This window comes from Mus pahari, unplaced genomic scaffold (assembly GCF_900095145.1).
Source record: "Mus pahari unplaced genomic scaffold, PAHARI_EIJ_v1.1 scaffold_9268_1, whole genome shotgun sequence".
Taxonomy (NCBI): domain Eukaryota; kingdom Metazoa; phylum Chordata; class Mammalia; order Rodentia; family Muridae; genus Mus; species Mus pahari.
The window spans coordinates 33,549-49,337 of NW_018394101.1; the positions used below are offsets into that span (position 1 = coordinate 33,549).

General features: G+C 40.4%; 1 non-coding gene and 1 pseudogene across 1 annotated transcript; one reads left to right on the forward strand and one right to left on the reverse strand.

Moving 5' to 3' along the window:
* The first annotated feature begins 2,622 nt into the window (after window positions 1–2,622).
* On the forward strand, window positions 2,623–2,726 carry LOC115063389. Its single transcript, XR_003843227.1, has one exon. It is a non-coding gene; the product is annotated as a U6 spliceosomal RNA (small nuclear RNA).
* A 134-nt stretch (window positions 2,727–2,860) lies between these two features.
* Window positions 2,861–6,937, reverse strand: LOC110315870 (annotated as a pseudogene).
* Window positions 6,938–15,789: the final 8,852 nt, after the last annotated feature.

Consider the following 15,789-nt stretch of genomic DNA (forward strand, 5'->3'; position numbering starts at 1 on the left):
TTAATTTTCTTTTGAGATGGGCTGTCACTATGTAGTTCTTGCTGGCCTAGAACTTGCTATGTAGACCATGTTGACTTTGAACTTAAACAGAGATCTGCCTGTCTCTGCCTTCCAGACCTGAGATTGAAGGTCTGTGTTATTGTTAATAAAAGATTGTAAGTAACTGAAAAAAAAAAAAAAACATAAGGCTTTTCTTTAGAAGTGCTGGATGTCAAGAGGGAAGTGCTAGGGATAACAGGGAACAGGGCACAGCGGAGGGACAGGGGCTTGCTGCTCACCCATCCCTGCCTACTGGGGTGATTCCACCACAGAGAAAGGGGGTAGACATGCTGAGTTTTGAGTGACAGAGACATAGATGTTTGCTATTTTATTGTGTTCTTCTGTATTTAAATCATTCTAAAAACAACATAAAATGATATATGCATATCTAAAAACAATCAAAATCCTTAGTAGGGGCCAGAAATTGTGTCTAAAAAATAGTAAGCAGCTTCTTCATTTTTATTAGATATTTTCTTTATTTACATTTCAAATGCTATCCCAAAAGTTCCCTATACCCTCCCCACACCCTGCTCCCCTATCCACCCACTCCCACTTCTTGGCCCTGGCATTCCCCAGTACTGGGGCATATGAAGTATGCAAGACAAAGGGGCCTCTCCTCCCAATGATGGCCAATTAGGTTATCTTCTGCTACATATGCAGCTAGAGACATGAGCTCTGGGGGTACTGGTTAGTTAATATTGTTGTTCGACCTATAGGGTTGCAGACCACTTCAGCTCCTTGGGTACTTTCTCTAGCTCCTCCATTGGAGGCCCTGTGTTCCATCCGATAGCTGACTGTGAGCATCCACTTCTGTGTTTGCTAGGCACTGGCATAGCCTCACAAGAGACTGCTATATCAGGGTCCCTTCAGCAAAATCTTGCTGGTATGTGCAATAGTATCTGGGTTTGGTGGCTCATGATGGGATGGATCCCCGGGTGGGGTAGTCTCTGGATAGTCCATCCTTTCATCTTAGTAAGCAGCTTCTAATCACCCTTCTTTAGAGTTACAGAATGTACAGTGTCTGGTAATCTGTATATCACATCTGGTGACCTGTATATCACATCAGAATCTCAGGCTGATTCTTACATCCTGTACATCAGTGGACACACTCTGTCAGTTTTGTATACTTCTGTGAGGTTTGACTTACAGAAAAGAAATAAGGATGTTCAAAAATAAGGAAAGGGAACTTTGCTTGAGAGCCTGCTGTCGAACATTCTCCAGTGAGGTGCAGAGGTTTGTATCCAAGGTCTTTCTAACCAAATCCTGTCAAGATGAAAGAATTAATTATCATGATGTTCAACCAGAGTTCTAATAATTGATAGCACTGGAGAGAGAACTTTGCCCTATGTACCACACACAGGTTTTCCTTGAATACCTCATGTAGTCCATCTTGACCTTGAAGTCATTAATCTGTTTCTCAAATCCTCTTGAATCTGCCTCTCAAATTCTGGGATTATAAGCATGTGCCTCTGTGTTCAGGGCTGACATCTTCTAACTTTAAATGGCTTGTTCTTCCTGATGTTCAGGAGCTGTAAATGATACTTTAAGGTTAGGGAGATAGCTCAGTGGTAGAAGTCTTTGCCAAGCTTGCTCAAGACATGAGGTTTAATCCCTAGTGCCACCAAGAAAGAAATAGTCCTTCACAAAGCAGATCATAGGACCCTACCCAATCCCTTAAAGACAGCCATAAAACCTAGAAACTTTGTTCAAAACTTCTCCTGCCCTTTTGTTTAGGGTTTGACCTTCTTTGCCTTGTAGGAAGTCATACAATCTTCATTCTAGGAGGGGTTCTGCCCANTACCACACAGATGGACCTCTACACAGACGGACCAAGAATGGAAACAGACTAGACTTGCTGGTTCTCCTACCCAATCTTTCACCAGTAGGCCATAAACCTCCCTGTCCAGTTACATCTGCAGNAAGCTGTCCATTTTTGGACAATTAAAAACATTAAAGATGAACAGCTGTTCTTTAATCTTTGGGACTCAATTTCCAAAGTGTCCTGTGTCATTTAAAACTTTGATTACATAAACCCATCCCACTTTCACTTTCTGTGCTGTCTGGTGACATAGGAGTGTGATAAATGACAATGTTGCAACAACTAGAGAAGCTTCAGTGGCACCAGGAGACTAGATGTCATTGTCCCATCAGTGCTCATTTCCTGCTCTTGATTGTTGGGTTTTGGCTGTACAAGAGAATATCCTTATGGGGAGTATACACTACTACTTGCACTACTGAGCACCAGGAAGCACTGTGGGTGATGGAAAACTCTGCAATGGACTCTCAAGTGCACAGGAAGCCTAGGGGAGGGGAAAGAGCAGCTTGCTTATCAGTTANGGTTGTTTTAAAACAACACTTGTAAAATACAAATTTAATTTTCAAATATGAAAGCACAGGTGACATGCTGGTTCCTGGGCAACTGAAGGGATCAAGGAGTGAGCTTCCCTGACAGCCACCAGTGCCCCTGCAGTGAGGAAGGGGTGATAAGATCCTTTATGCCATTGCAACTGAGCCATAGGTTTTATAAGGTTTCCAGTTGGTATCATTCACTTTGGGGTTTCTACTCTGAAACATGAACTCTTTGTGCTCTCTTTGGCAGCATGTAGGTTAAAAATTAGAATGACACAGAGATTAGCATGGCACTTGCCGAAGATGACATGAAAATTCATGAAATATTCCATATTTAAAAGTAATTATCTAGGAAGTAAAGGTCAACACAATACTGAGTAATGAGGGAGGAAAACAGTTATTTCAAGATTGCTTCTTTATTGATGGCCAAATATGTTTACAAGACGAATCAGGTCACTTTACAATTTGCTGCTTAAAAGTAGGTCAGCTCATCATTCCTGGTTTTGTTAGTCTGGTAACCACTAAGTTCCAAAACATTTTCTCCAGAAATCCCCTTGAAGACTTTCATGTGGAGGAAATGACCACCACCAACATCCATCTGAAAGACATAAAAGAAGAAAAAAAGAAAGAGAGAGAAGAGAGAGAAAGAAGAAAGGAAGGGAGGGAGGGAGGGAGGGAGGGAAGGGAGGGAGGGAGGGAGTTAGTTCACGTGGATCTCAATTGTATGGCAACTCTTTCTTGTCCAGATGAGATGTGCCAAGCTCTCCTGAAACAACGCCTCTGGTCCACGGCAGCACCGGTGAACTGACCATCCATCAACCCTTACTTTAACAGATAGCAGCTAACAGGGAGGCAGAAAACATATATCTTAGATGTATTATTAAAACCCTTTGAAAAAGATTTTGTTCAATTTTTTTGTATAAATGTTTTGCCTGCTTGTACTTAAGTGCATCAAATATATGCAATGCCTGAAGATACCAGAAGAGGGTGGTACATCCCCTCGAACTGGACTCAGAGATGGTTGTGAGCTGCCATGTGGGTGCTGAGACCCAAACCTAAGTCCTCTGCAAGAAGAGCCAGCACTCCTACCCACTTATCCATTCCTCCATCTGGATTAAATTATTTTACTTTACATTAAAATCTTGGCACAGATTACATTCCAGAGTTACATTTTATTTTCATGATGGCTACAACAGGAGCAAAGGGCAGCCCATGTTTTTGGGAATTCATTTGTCTGATTTCTAAGTTGGAACAAAGTTTGATAAGGGAAAAGAAACTAAGATTTGATTTGGAAAATATGGACTATATAGTCCCTATATGTCTGCTGTGTTACAATCTACTTTGTGACTTCCCACCTGGCTGCCTCCTTTGTAAAGTAAAAAAAAGAAAAGAAAGAAATCTAAGAACCATCAAGGTAGCAGACCCAGTGGGGTTTTGTTGTTTTTGTTCGGTTTTGTTTTATTTTGTTTGGGATGGGTCAGGATCCTGGTATCTAGACTATCCTGATGAAGAATTTCCACTTTGTTCTTTATCAGAACCATAAAAGGTTTGTGTTCTACAGTCGACACTGTCCTCTGATATCTCTCCTTACCTTAATCTTCAAATGTTACTAACCAAAGTATACTATTATATATGGCACTATGGTGGTGTAAATGCATGCACATATCTGTGCTTCTTCATGAGTGTGGGTGTATGTTTGTGTGTGTGTGTGTGTGTGTGTGTGTGTGTGTGTGTGTGTGATCACACTGGCTTTTTAACATAGAGTTGAAGGAAGCTTTGTGTATTCACAAGGTAAAACAAGATCCATCCAGTGGATTGGGGCAGGGAGTCTTCCACCTGCAAGTGCCTTAATTAAAGACCAGTGGTAGAAATGAAGCTACAGTTGGGGCAACAGGAAACAATCACATCAGTGCTAGAGAGGTCAGGGTTTAACCTTAATGAAGTAATTTTGTCCAGCGACGACTTGAGATTTATACTTGACAGCTTTGAACACTTCATATTTCTCATTGGTTTTCTCTTCAAGCAGTGACTTGACCTTATGAGGAGAAAGTAAGAGATGATGTTAGGGCTATGTTTACCCAGTTTATCTGAACCACAAATCTGGGAATCTCATCCTGCTGAGACTCCTCAGAAATGTTGATGCGCCTGGACTGCCTGCTCAAACGTCTAATCCAGAACTTGGAAGACTGAGGCAGGAGAAGGTTATTCAAAGACCAGCTTGAGTTATATAGAAAATTCCAGGCTAGTTGGGACTACCTGTTGAATTCACACACACACACACACACACACACACACACACACACACACACACACACACCCTTATAAAAGGAAAACAAAACAAACAAAATCGTCATGATTTGCGATGAAGGACCACAATAAGTATGTCTATATTTGATCAGTAAATACAAAGTAAACAACACTTTGAGATTTTCTCTGGGCCCCCTCAGATCATTCTAGGGATACAGTAACCCCATCTGACCTGACACTGTGTGGAGACCCAACAGACCTTAATCTTGAAGGAATAGACTGAATTTTCTGACTTACCAAGGGCTTTCCATAATATGTGTCCCACGGTTTTTTCACTGGAGGGGGGATTATTGCTGTGATTCAGAAAATGCTTCCTAAAAGTACTGTCTGTTTCTCTGCCTCCCAACACTTTAGTGGGAGTTGTCCCCTCGGGCTTTCTCCTGTAACACAGGACAGATGAGTGACATCTGGGTGCTGAGCCACCACCCTCTATTTGCTCACCTGACAGTAAAGGGTTTGGCAGCAGTGCCTAATTCCTTTTTGGTCTTAAACCTGTGATCATAAAACAGTGCTCAATTAAGTTTTATTTTATAACAGTCCCTAGATGTCGTGATTTCCTCTACACTATTAATTTTGGGAGAACAGAGGCCATTCCTTTCAGCCCTTTATGGAGCCATGACAATTTCTAGCCTAATGCTTGACAACTAAGCTATACTCAGGAAATGTCCCTATGAAATGGTGCTTGGCTACTCATCTCACTGGTGATATGAGCTGGAGAATCCCACTTCTACAGAGACAGCAAGTTTACTGCATTCCCTCCCCTGATTCCTGCAGAGCTCCCTGAAGATGTGGTCTATAGATGGTGTAATTATCAAGATAAACCCTTCCAGTATTTTCCAAACTTAAGTTATATAATCAAAGTATATTTTATGTATGTAGGAAATCCTCAAAGATCTAATGAGAATATCATGTTCAAAATTACCCTAGTCAGGCAGGATGACACACTCCTATAGTCCTTGTTACTTGGGAGGCTAGAGGCAAAAAGAATACTTAAATATGTGAGGTTTGGACCGCTCTGAGAAATAGAAACACTTTTATGCACATTATTTTAGTTAGTCCTTTTAGCTTTTCCTTCACAGGCAAAATGGATAACTTTTCCTTGGCATCTTATTTTAAGGCCTGAGGTCCTCCAACTCTTCAAGGATGCTCTATGTATCTGGTCCTACAGGAAAATGAAGTAGTGGGTAGGAGTGCGTACAGTTCCATAGACTTTGGTAGGAGTGTGGACACGCAGGCCTGTCTAGCCCTCTTCAGTCAGATCTGCATTTAATCTGCAGTGACAGGTGACTCATGTGCACATTTAAGGTTGAGAACACTGACTTGATGTGAGGATTCTAATGAAGAATTAAAGATTTAATATTCCTCAAAAATAAAATGCTCCAAGATACTTACTGAAATAAACCTATGAGTGAGAACTATCTAGCCTTAAATATTTAGTCACTGAATTTTAGGACTGTGACTCCCTGTAGAATGTTCAGTGCCCTGAGCATGAAAGCTCCCATCTCTTCTACTCACATAAAATCTGATGGTTCCTATCATGGTGGCACATGCCTGTAATCCCAGCCCTTGAGAAGTTGAGGCAGGGGGAGTGACTTGAGTTTGAGGCTAGACTAAGTTAACAGCTTGCTAGACTAGGTGACAGATTGCAACCTATCTTTATAATTTGCATACATTTCTTCTTTGAAAACATGTAACATTTTATATAGATGATAGTTATCAATATGTATCAACTTGCTAGAAACACTGAGTTTTATGTTGACTATCATGGTTTGGTGGGCATTGCATCCTGGAAGCAGCTCAGAGATCCTTAAGCTCTTTAGGAGCCTCCATATGTCATCTTAAATTAGTGGGACTGGAACATTCCATCAGTAATTAGAGTTCCAGGGATCAGTCATGTTGAGATTAGGAAACCATCCAGCATGTATTCACCATCATCTACTGGGGAAACTGAGGCTGCAATAAAGACTGTGGCTTGGTCAATTTTAATCTTGGGGTGTTAAACTTCCTCTGAAAGCCTTAATGTTCTACTTTCAACTGTAAATGTCTGAACACAACCCATATATTTCTGGTGTCTGCCATTTCCCACACTCTTAACATGGGGCCAAATTATGAATCAAATGTTAGAAATTTGGTGTGAGATCAAGATTTTTCCTCAAGCACATTGACTCACCTTATCAGCAATTTCCTAGATTTCTGGTGTGGCAGGTCTGGCCCGTGACAAGCCTCCAGGCATCATTCTGATGAATTGCTTCTTTGCTGGACAGGATGCTTAGTAGAAATGATCCAGCAAGCACTGAGACTCAGGGTTTTAATGGTGTCTGTAAACTCCTCCTCTAATGTATTTCTCCACAGTATCGGAGGAATTGGGAAATGAGTGTGGGCTCAGGCAAGTCTTACAGCATCCCCTAGAAGAAATGTTGAGTGGAGTTGGGGGAAATGTGGTGGGGGACATGAGCAAGCATGTGTCATAATGTCATCCTGTTGTGTCATCTGAAGAAGGACATGTAGAACCAAAGTTTCTAAATATGTTAAATCTTGAAGATTGTAATAGATTTTTACTTGCAGTTTTGAAAATATTTATCCCCAAAATTAATAATAACATGGCCAACACCTTTATTTCTTCTGATGCTGTTCTTTTTCTTGTTTTATGTTTTTGTTTTACTTTTGTTTTCTTTGTTTGGTTGATTCTTGACTCTCTGTTCCTCTGTGAAACACCACCAAGCTATCCTGGAATTAAGACTCCTTTCAGGCTGCATGCAAACTCACAGAGATCCCCCTGCATCTGCCTCCTAAGTGCTAAGATTAAAGACATGCACCACCATGCCCATTGATTTCATTTTTTGGAAGAAACTTCATATAGCCCAGGCTGTCCTAGAATGCACTATGAACCTTGAGCTTCTGGGTCTCCTGCCTCTTCCTACAGAGGGCTAAGGTTAAAGGCATGGCCTTGAATGTCTGATGCTCTGTCTCTGCTTCCCAGGTGATGGGAAGTCAGTAGGTAACTTATCAGTAAATATCCCAACCATGTAAAATATAAGGCTTCTCATTAGAAGAATTGCTGGGAGTCAAGAGAGTAGAGCTGGGGCTCACAGGGAATAGGGTCCGGCTAAGGGACAGAGGCTTGCTGTTGACACATCCCTACCCACTGGGGTGATGCCACCAGAAAGAAAGGGCTGGAGACATGTCACTTCTGAGTTACATATTCATAGATATCTGTTATTCTACTATGTTCTTCTGTATTTAAAGAATTGTAAAAATTAAGATAAAAGTAAAATACACATATCTAAGAACAACCAAAATCCTTCTTACTAGGGTACTGAGACGGTTTTAAAGAAAAACAAAGAAATAAGTCCAATAAATTATCTTTCTTTACAAGAACAGAACCCAGAGCCATGGTAATCTTTGTATAAAAAGAGAATGCTTATTTTAAAAGAATTGTTGATTTAATGATTTATTTTATGTGCATGTGTATACTATAGCTGTCTTCAGGCACACCAGAAGAGGGCATCAGATCAGGTTAGAGATGGTTGTGAGCCACCATGTGGTTGCTGGGAACTCAGGACTTCTGGAAGATCAGCCAGTGTTCTTAATCACTGAGCCATCTTTCCAGCCCCAATATGAGAATCTTAGGCTTCTTCTTTTAATACTGTTTATCAACTGGCACAGTCTCACTGAGTCAGTTCTATAGATTCCTGTGAGGTTTGACTTACAGAAAAGGAATATGAAACAGAAGCAAAGGAAACTTGACTTGAAGGGCCGCTGTCTGTTGATATGTTCTGGGGCTTTGGTGAAGAAGGAAACATAGCTATGTGCTCAGAATGATGCAGACACATTTCATGCTTCCTTTTCTGCCCTGTGTTTTCCCCTATGAAACCTATTTGTACCCAATGAGTTGGCCAAGATAAAACTTTGCAGGTGAGGCCCCGCCACCTCTGCTGTCATTTTTCCAAGCAGAGCTCCTTGGGTAAATCCTGGACTCCTGCCTACTGGCTGTCATCTCATAAGCACTGACCTTCAAGCACTGAGATAGCAGGACTTTAGTAACCATTGGAACTTTGGCTCATGTTCCATGGTAAGTCAGTCATGGTGTAGAAGGCATGGCTGTAGGTGAGAGGCAGCTGGTCTCATGTGTCTGGTGTCAGGAGGCAGAGTGACAAGTGCTGGCTCTCAGCTCATTTTCTCATTTTTGTTCAGTCTAGGGCCATGGTATGATGTCACCTATGTATAAAATGGTTCTTCCCACCTTTAATGACCCAATATTGAACATGCTACAGTGAGGTACATATTTGTATCCAAAGACTTTCTAAATGTATCCCATCAAGTTGGCAGGATTAACAGTCATTATGGTCAACCAGAGTTCTAATAGATGATTTCATTGGACACAGAACTTTGATATTATGCAGCACAAGCTTTCCTTGAACTCCCATGTACCTCATTTTGATTTTCAATTCCTGATCCTTTTGAATCTGCCTCTCAGTTTCTGGTATTATAAGCATGTCCCTCTATACCAAGTGTTAACAAATGCCTCTTCAAAATGACTTGCTCTTAAAAGCTTCTTTCCTGATGATGGGACTCAGCAAATGACACATTAAGGTTGGGAATGTAGCTCAGTGATAGAACTGTTTGCCCAACTTTTTCAAGGCACTAGGTTCAATCCCTAGTGCCACCAAGAAAAAATAGTCTTTCCCAAGGTGAATCATAGAAACCTTCCCTTGAAGACAAGCATAAAACCTAGAAACCTTGTTCAAAACTTCCCTGCCATTTCATGTAGGTCTTGACACTGAGCAGGTTGTTTATCCCACATTACCTAGTAGCAAGTCATAAAGTCTTCATTCGAGGAGGGGTTCTGTCCAGTACCATAGAGGTGGACCACCTCAAAAACAGACCAAGGATCTAACCAGACCAGCCTTGCTGGTTCTCCTACCCANTCTTTCACCAGTAGACCATAAACCNCCCTGTANAGTCACATCAGCAGTTAACTGTCCATTTTGTGTAAAACTAAAATATTAACAATGGGCAGCTGTTCTTTGGTTTTTGAGACTCTATTTCCAAAGTGTCCTATGTCATTCAATACATTGATTATATAAACCTGCCCCACCTTTTTTTTTTTCCTGTGCTGTCTTTTGCCATTGGAGTATGAATGTTAGAATGAAGAGGATGTGTTTTACTCTATTGTGTGTCCATACATGACATTCATTATAATGATTCATTTTAAAATATGCTTCATTAACACACCTCTTTAATTTTTTTTCCTTTTTTCTGACAGAGTTTCACTGAATAGCTCGGCCAGTATGGAACCCACTATGTAGGTCAGGCTATCCTTGAACTCATAGAGCTCCACATGCCTATGCCTTTAAAGCTCTGAGATTAAAGTCCAGGGCCCCCACACCTGGCTTACAACCTTTGAATGCCAACATGGATTTTCCTGTAGTTTGCCAACCTCAAGAACCAGGCAGCCATTGTGTTCTCAGTTCTCAGTCTCTCAGGTATGATTCAGCTGATGATGCAGATTGAATAAGGGTGACTCAGCCAAGTCTTTACTGCGTACATTTGCATCCCATTGGTTCTTGTCCCCTTGAGAACTCTGACTGATACACTATTGTTGCTGGATTCTCCTGCTGCCTGGTTAAAGGCACTGCTATCCATCCAGTTAACTGCTGAATGCTGAAGCCCCTTTCTCTGCTCTTGATAGTCAGGGTCACCTTTTGTAAACACAAACTGGATGATGTTATTCTCATGGATTTAAAAAGAGAAACAATTAATACTTGGTGCTCAGCCTTTTCATAACCTCGTCTTATGTTAGTTTCCAAGTTGGTACATGCTAGATGCTGTCCTCATTCAATTCTAATGAGATACATCAGGCTCTTCTCCATTCAGAGTCTGTGCACATAACACTGCAAGACAGAACCCCTTCTTTTTGTGTTCTTATCTATCATCTAATTATAAATATTGAATATACATGAAGGAATGGAAAAATAAACTTGCTTGATTTAATTATTCCACATTGTATTCATAAACAGAAAATAAATTTCTACTTCATAAGTTGTTGGAATGACATATAAATATTGTATTTACTGGATATGAAAAAGTGTGTCCCTTGTGCTTCACTGTGTTCATAGCATGTAATATCCAAAAACTGGAAGCAACCATCAACCAATACAGAAAAGGTCATTCATTAACACAATAAAGTACTATTCAGCTATTAAAATCAAAGATATCATGAATTTTGCAGGTAAATGGATGGAAATAGAAAATAACATTCTGAGTAAGTTAAACCAGACTCAGAAAGACAAGAATGGTATGTAGTCACTGATAAGTAGATAATAGCCTAAAAGTACAGAATACCAATTATATATCCCACAGACCCAAAGAAGGTAAACAAGAAGGAAATCCAAAGTGAGGACGCATAAAATTCACTTAGAAGGTGAAACAAATTATTTTTGGGAGGCACAAGGAGGGAAGGATCTTGGTGGAAGAGTAAAAAGGAAGGGGAAAGAAAGGGCAGGATCATGTATGGGGAGAGACAGGTGTAAGGCCCAGAGGGCCAGGAAAATATGTAGAAATATGTAGTTTCTGTTGTTGGAGAGTTGGATGTTGAGTTGGAGTTTGGGGTTAGGGGAATCTCTAGGAAGTCCTAGAACTTGGAATGAGGCAGGGAGACCTCCAGGACTCAGTGCAGGTTACCTTAGCCAAAATGCCAAACAGTGGAAATATGAAACCTGAAGAAACTACCTCCAGTAGCCACACAAAGCCCCCAGTGGAGGAATGGGAACACCAACACACCTACAAAATTTTTGACTCAAAATTCCTCCTGTCTAAAAGAAATAAGAGGGAAAAATGGAGCAGACAGTGAATGAATACCTAACCAGTGACTAGCCCAACTTCAGATCTATCCCATGGGCAGAACCTGACACTATTACTGATGCTATGTTGTACTTGTAGACAGGAGCCTAGGATGACTTTCCTCTGAACAGCAGCTGACTGAGACAGGTACAGATATGCATAGGCAAACATGGGACAGAGGACAGGGACCCCTATAGAAGAATTGGGGAAAGGATTGAAGCAACTGAAGAGGATGTCAATTGCACAGGAAGATCAACAGTGTCAACTAAAGTTGGACCCCTGGAAGCTCCAGAAACTGAGACTTAACCAAAGAGCATACAATGGCTGGTCCAATGCCCCAGGCACACATGTAGCAGAGGACTGCCTTGTCTGGCCTCAGTGGGAGTGGGTCTACCTCATGCTGTAGAGACATGAGGACCCTTGGTTGTGGGATACCAAAAGGAGGGCCACCCTCTCTGAGGTGAAGGGGAGGGGAGATGGGAGGAAGAACTCTGCAAGGTGTGACTATGAAGTGGGGACAGAAAATGGGATGCAAATAAATAAAACAATATATTTATTTTAAAAAGAATAAAAATGAAAACAAAAGTAAACACCAAATCAAAAGGAAAAGGTAGAAAGAAAGAAAGAAAGAAAGAAAGAAAGAAAGAAAGAAAGAAAGAAAGAAAGAAAGAAAGAAAGAAAGGAAGGAAGGAAGGAAGGAAGGGAGAGTGTGTCCCCATATTTTCAATTGTTAATTGCATTGATGCCAGACTAACAGGGTATGTAAATGTTTGTCAACTTCTCAATTGTCTGAAAATGAGAGTCAAGCTGCAGTGGGGAAGGTCATATAGACTACATAACCAACTGATTGAGTAAGGAGTGTGGCTTTAACATAATAAAGGGCTGCCATCTTAAGCTGGGGCAGTAGAACTGGAAGAACTTCTGGGCAGGAAGAGATTCTGGCAGATGCAGAAGGAAGACTGAAAGGAGAAAGGACAGAGCTGGGAAGTATACAAGTGGAGCGATGCAATGGTGGAGAACTTAGGTTAAAGTAGAGAACTTAGGTTAGCTGAGATACTGCACCAGGAAAAGGCCAACAGCTTTAAATTGTATAAATGTCTCCCTCTTCAGCAGGATCCCACAAATGACCTGCAATATCAGGCACAGGAACGTTGGGCATGAGATGCAGGCTAAGTATATGAATTCTAGACATAAAGACCCAGAAGAGAGAATCCAGGCATGGAAGTATGACAGGAAGGCATCAGCTGGAGTCAGAGAAACTGAAATTCCAGACCTCAATGTATGCTCAAAGTTGACAATACCCAGAGGACAGTTAAAAGAAGCTTAAGTACTGAAATATTACGTTTTGTAGCAATAAAAGAGAAATAAGAAGAAATGTTTTGTAAATGTGCAGAGATGCTGCAAAAGCAAAGAAACTGAGTATTGACAGTCATAAACTTGAAAATGAGGTAAATTCACTGAAGAAAGAAAGAATTGACAAGATTAGAAACTGAAAATGTTTTCTGTGTAAATAATGGAAAACAACACAGCAAAGCACATTGGTACCCTATATGGTTTCATTTTAATTATTATCATAGAACTACTTACATTGATCACAGTTTTCTCTTTTCTCTCTAGAAAACATCAGAGTAAAGAAGAAAGGAGACAATCTCTTTGTACTTGACCCTCAAATTAGTATTAGTCTCATTCATTTGGGAGCTAGCCAGGCTAGAGAAAAACTAGACAACTTTTAAAATTAACCTTACACAGTACTATTAGAAAAGCTACATTAAATTTTTCCAGCTACCATAAAACAATTACCTCCAGAAGAATAACCCATAGGGTATGATGAATTTGGATGCCAGTCCATAGGAATGGTAGATCCAAGGAGATTTAAAGAGATTATAGCATATAGCATGCACTCACCATAGGTGAAACAGGAACTAAATATTAAGCAATGCAAAATCATTTAATTCCAAAGAATGAGATGTAATAACAGCTATCTTAGAAGCTAGGCCTCAACTACAGTGGCTGACATGCTAGACAGAGGGACTTGGCTATGGAACAACTTAATAGGACTGAAAGGGTTAATATTCCCAAGGGTCAGTTGCTAGGTGAAGGTGAATATGCTGAGTTACAAATGCAGGTTCTGTTTGATGAGCTCACTTTAGACCAATGTCTTACAGTAGCTTTAAATGCTTGGGATAAGGTTGAACAACAGTGAAGACAGTCTGAATCATTTACCAAGAAACTCAGGGTTCAGATGAAGCTTTAAGTAATTTTTTTTACAGTGATTTTTGTTGTTGTTACAACTTCAACGGTAAACAGAGCAATTTCAGATCCACATGCAAGAGCAGAATTAATTGAATCTTTAGCTTTTGAGAACAATAATGTTGAAGGCAAAAAAGGCTATTAGATCTTTAAAGACCAAATCTGCACCTAGTTATGAATGCATTAATACTACCATAGATATTGGGTCTGATGTGTTCAATGTGGCTATGATAGGACAGGCTAAAAGTATGAGAGCTCAAAACATCTGATGCTGTGGCTATGGAAGACCAGGTTATTTCTTAATGGAGTGTAGATGAAGGTCGATAGGAAAATATTTTCTCTGATTGCAATCCAGAGAGAAAGCTTCCTAGGATATGTAAAGATGTGGAAAGTGCAGACACAGGGCTTAATGCTATGGTGCACACACACACACACACACACACACACACACACACACACACATAAATGGAATAAGAATTTTAAAAGAAGACAGAATTCAGTGGAATACATGACTCTGGATAGTACCTCGGTAATAAAGGTCATTATTGCAACAACATGAGAAGTTTGAGTGACACCCAGGAACAAGATGTCAGTGTGCCATCGGTGTTCATTTCCTGCTCTGGATTTTTGGGTTTTGGCTACGCAGGAGAATGGCCTTGCAGAAAGGGCACACTACTATTTGCACTAGAAAACAACAGGAAGCATTTGTTTGTGATGGGAAATCACTGCAACTGACTCTCAAGTGCAAGGGAGAGGGCAGCTTGTTTATGTTTTACTATTTCTTCAAAACATGACTTGTAAAATGCAAAACTAATTTTCAAATATGAAAACTGAGATGACATGCAAGGTTCTGGGCAAAGGAAGGGATCAAGGAGTGAGCTTCCCTGAAAGCCACCAGTGTACATGCAGTGAGGAAGGGATGGTATAAACCTTTATTTGATTGCAAGTGAGCTATAGGTTTTATAAGGTTTCCAGCTGGAATCATTTTTTGGGAAGTTTCTACTCTGAACCAAGAACACTGTGCCCTCTTTGGTAGAATGTATATTAAAAATGGAAACATTCCATATTTTAAAAGAATTGTATAGAGAGACCTGCTCTCCTTCCAGTGTGCACCAATGCTGGGAGCAGAACCTCTGCTGTAGATCCCAACCTATTCAGCCCACATGCCAGCTGCAGCTGGGCTCCCCAGGTATTCTGACACATCCAGGATAACAGTTAAAGAGCCTGCTAGGATCAAGACCTACACAAAAAGGCAGAGGAAGTTTCGAACAATGTTTCTAGGTTTTATAGGTGTCTTCAAGGGAAGGGTTCTATAATCTGCTTTGGGAAAGAATATTGTTTTTTGTGATACTAGGTATTGAACATAATGCCTTGAGCAAGCTTGGCAAAGAGCTCCATCACTCACGTACATCTCCAATAAGTCTTTTTCCTGAGTCTGAACATCAGCAAAGAAAGTTACAAGAACAAGTCATTTAAAGTTGATAGACGTTAGCACTCAGCACAGAGGCATATGCTTAGAATTCCAGAATTTTAGAGACAGATTCATGAGTTCAAGATCAAGACGGACTACATGAGGATTTCAAGAAAAGCCTGTGTCTGCTACATAATGCAAAAGTTCTGTCTCCAATGAAATCAGTTATTAGAGCCATCATGTTGGATAATCCTGTCAAATTGACACAATTTGGTTATAAAGACCTTAGATACAAACCTCTGTACCTCACTAAGAATGTTTCACAATGGCCTCTTAAGCCAAGCTTACTATACTTCTTTTTAGAAGGCTTAATTTCTTTTCTGTAAGTCAAACCACAAAGAAATCTACAAAGCTGACAGAGTGAGGCTGTGCCAGTTGATGTGCCGGATTAAAAGAAGAAACCCAAAATTCCTTTTTTTTTTTTTTTTTGAAATAAAATACGAAAATTTTTTGCAAACTTTATTTTTTTATTATTATTTTCGTTATTTACATTTCAAATGATATCCTGAAAGTTCCCTATACCCCCCCCC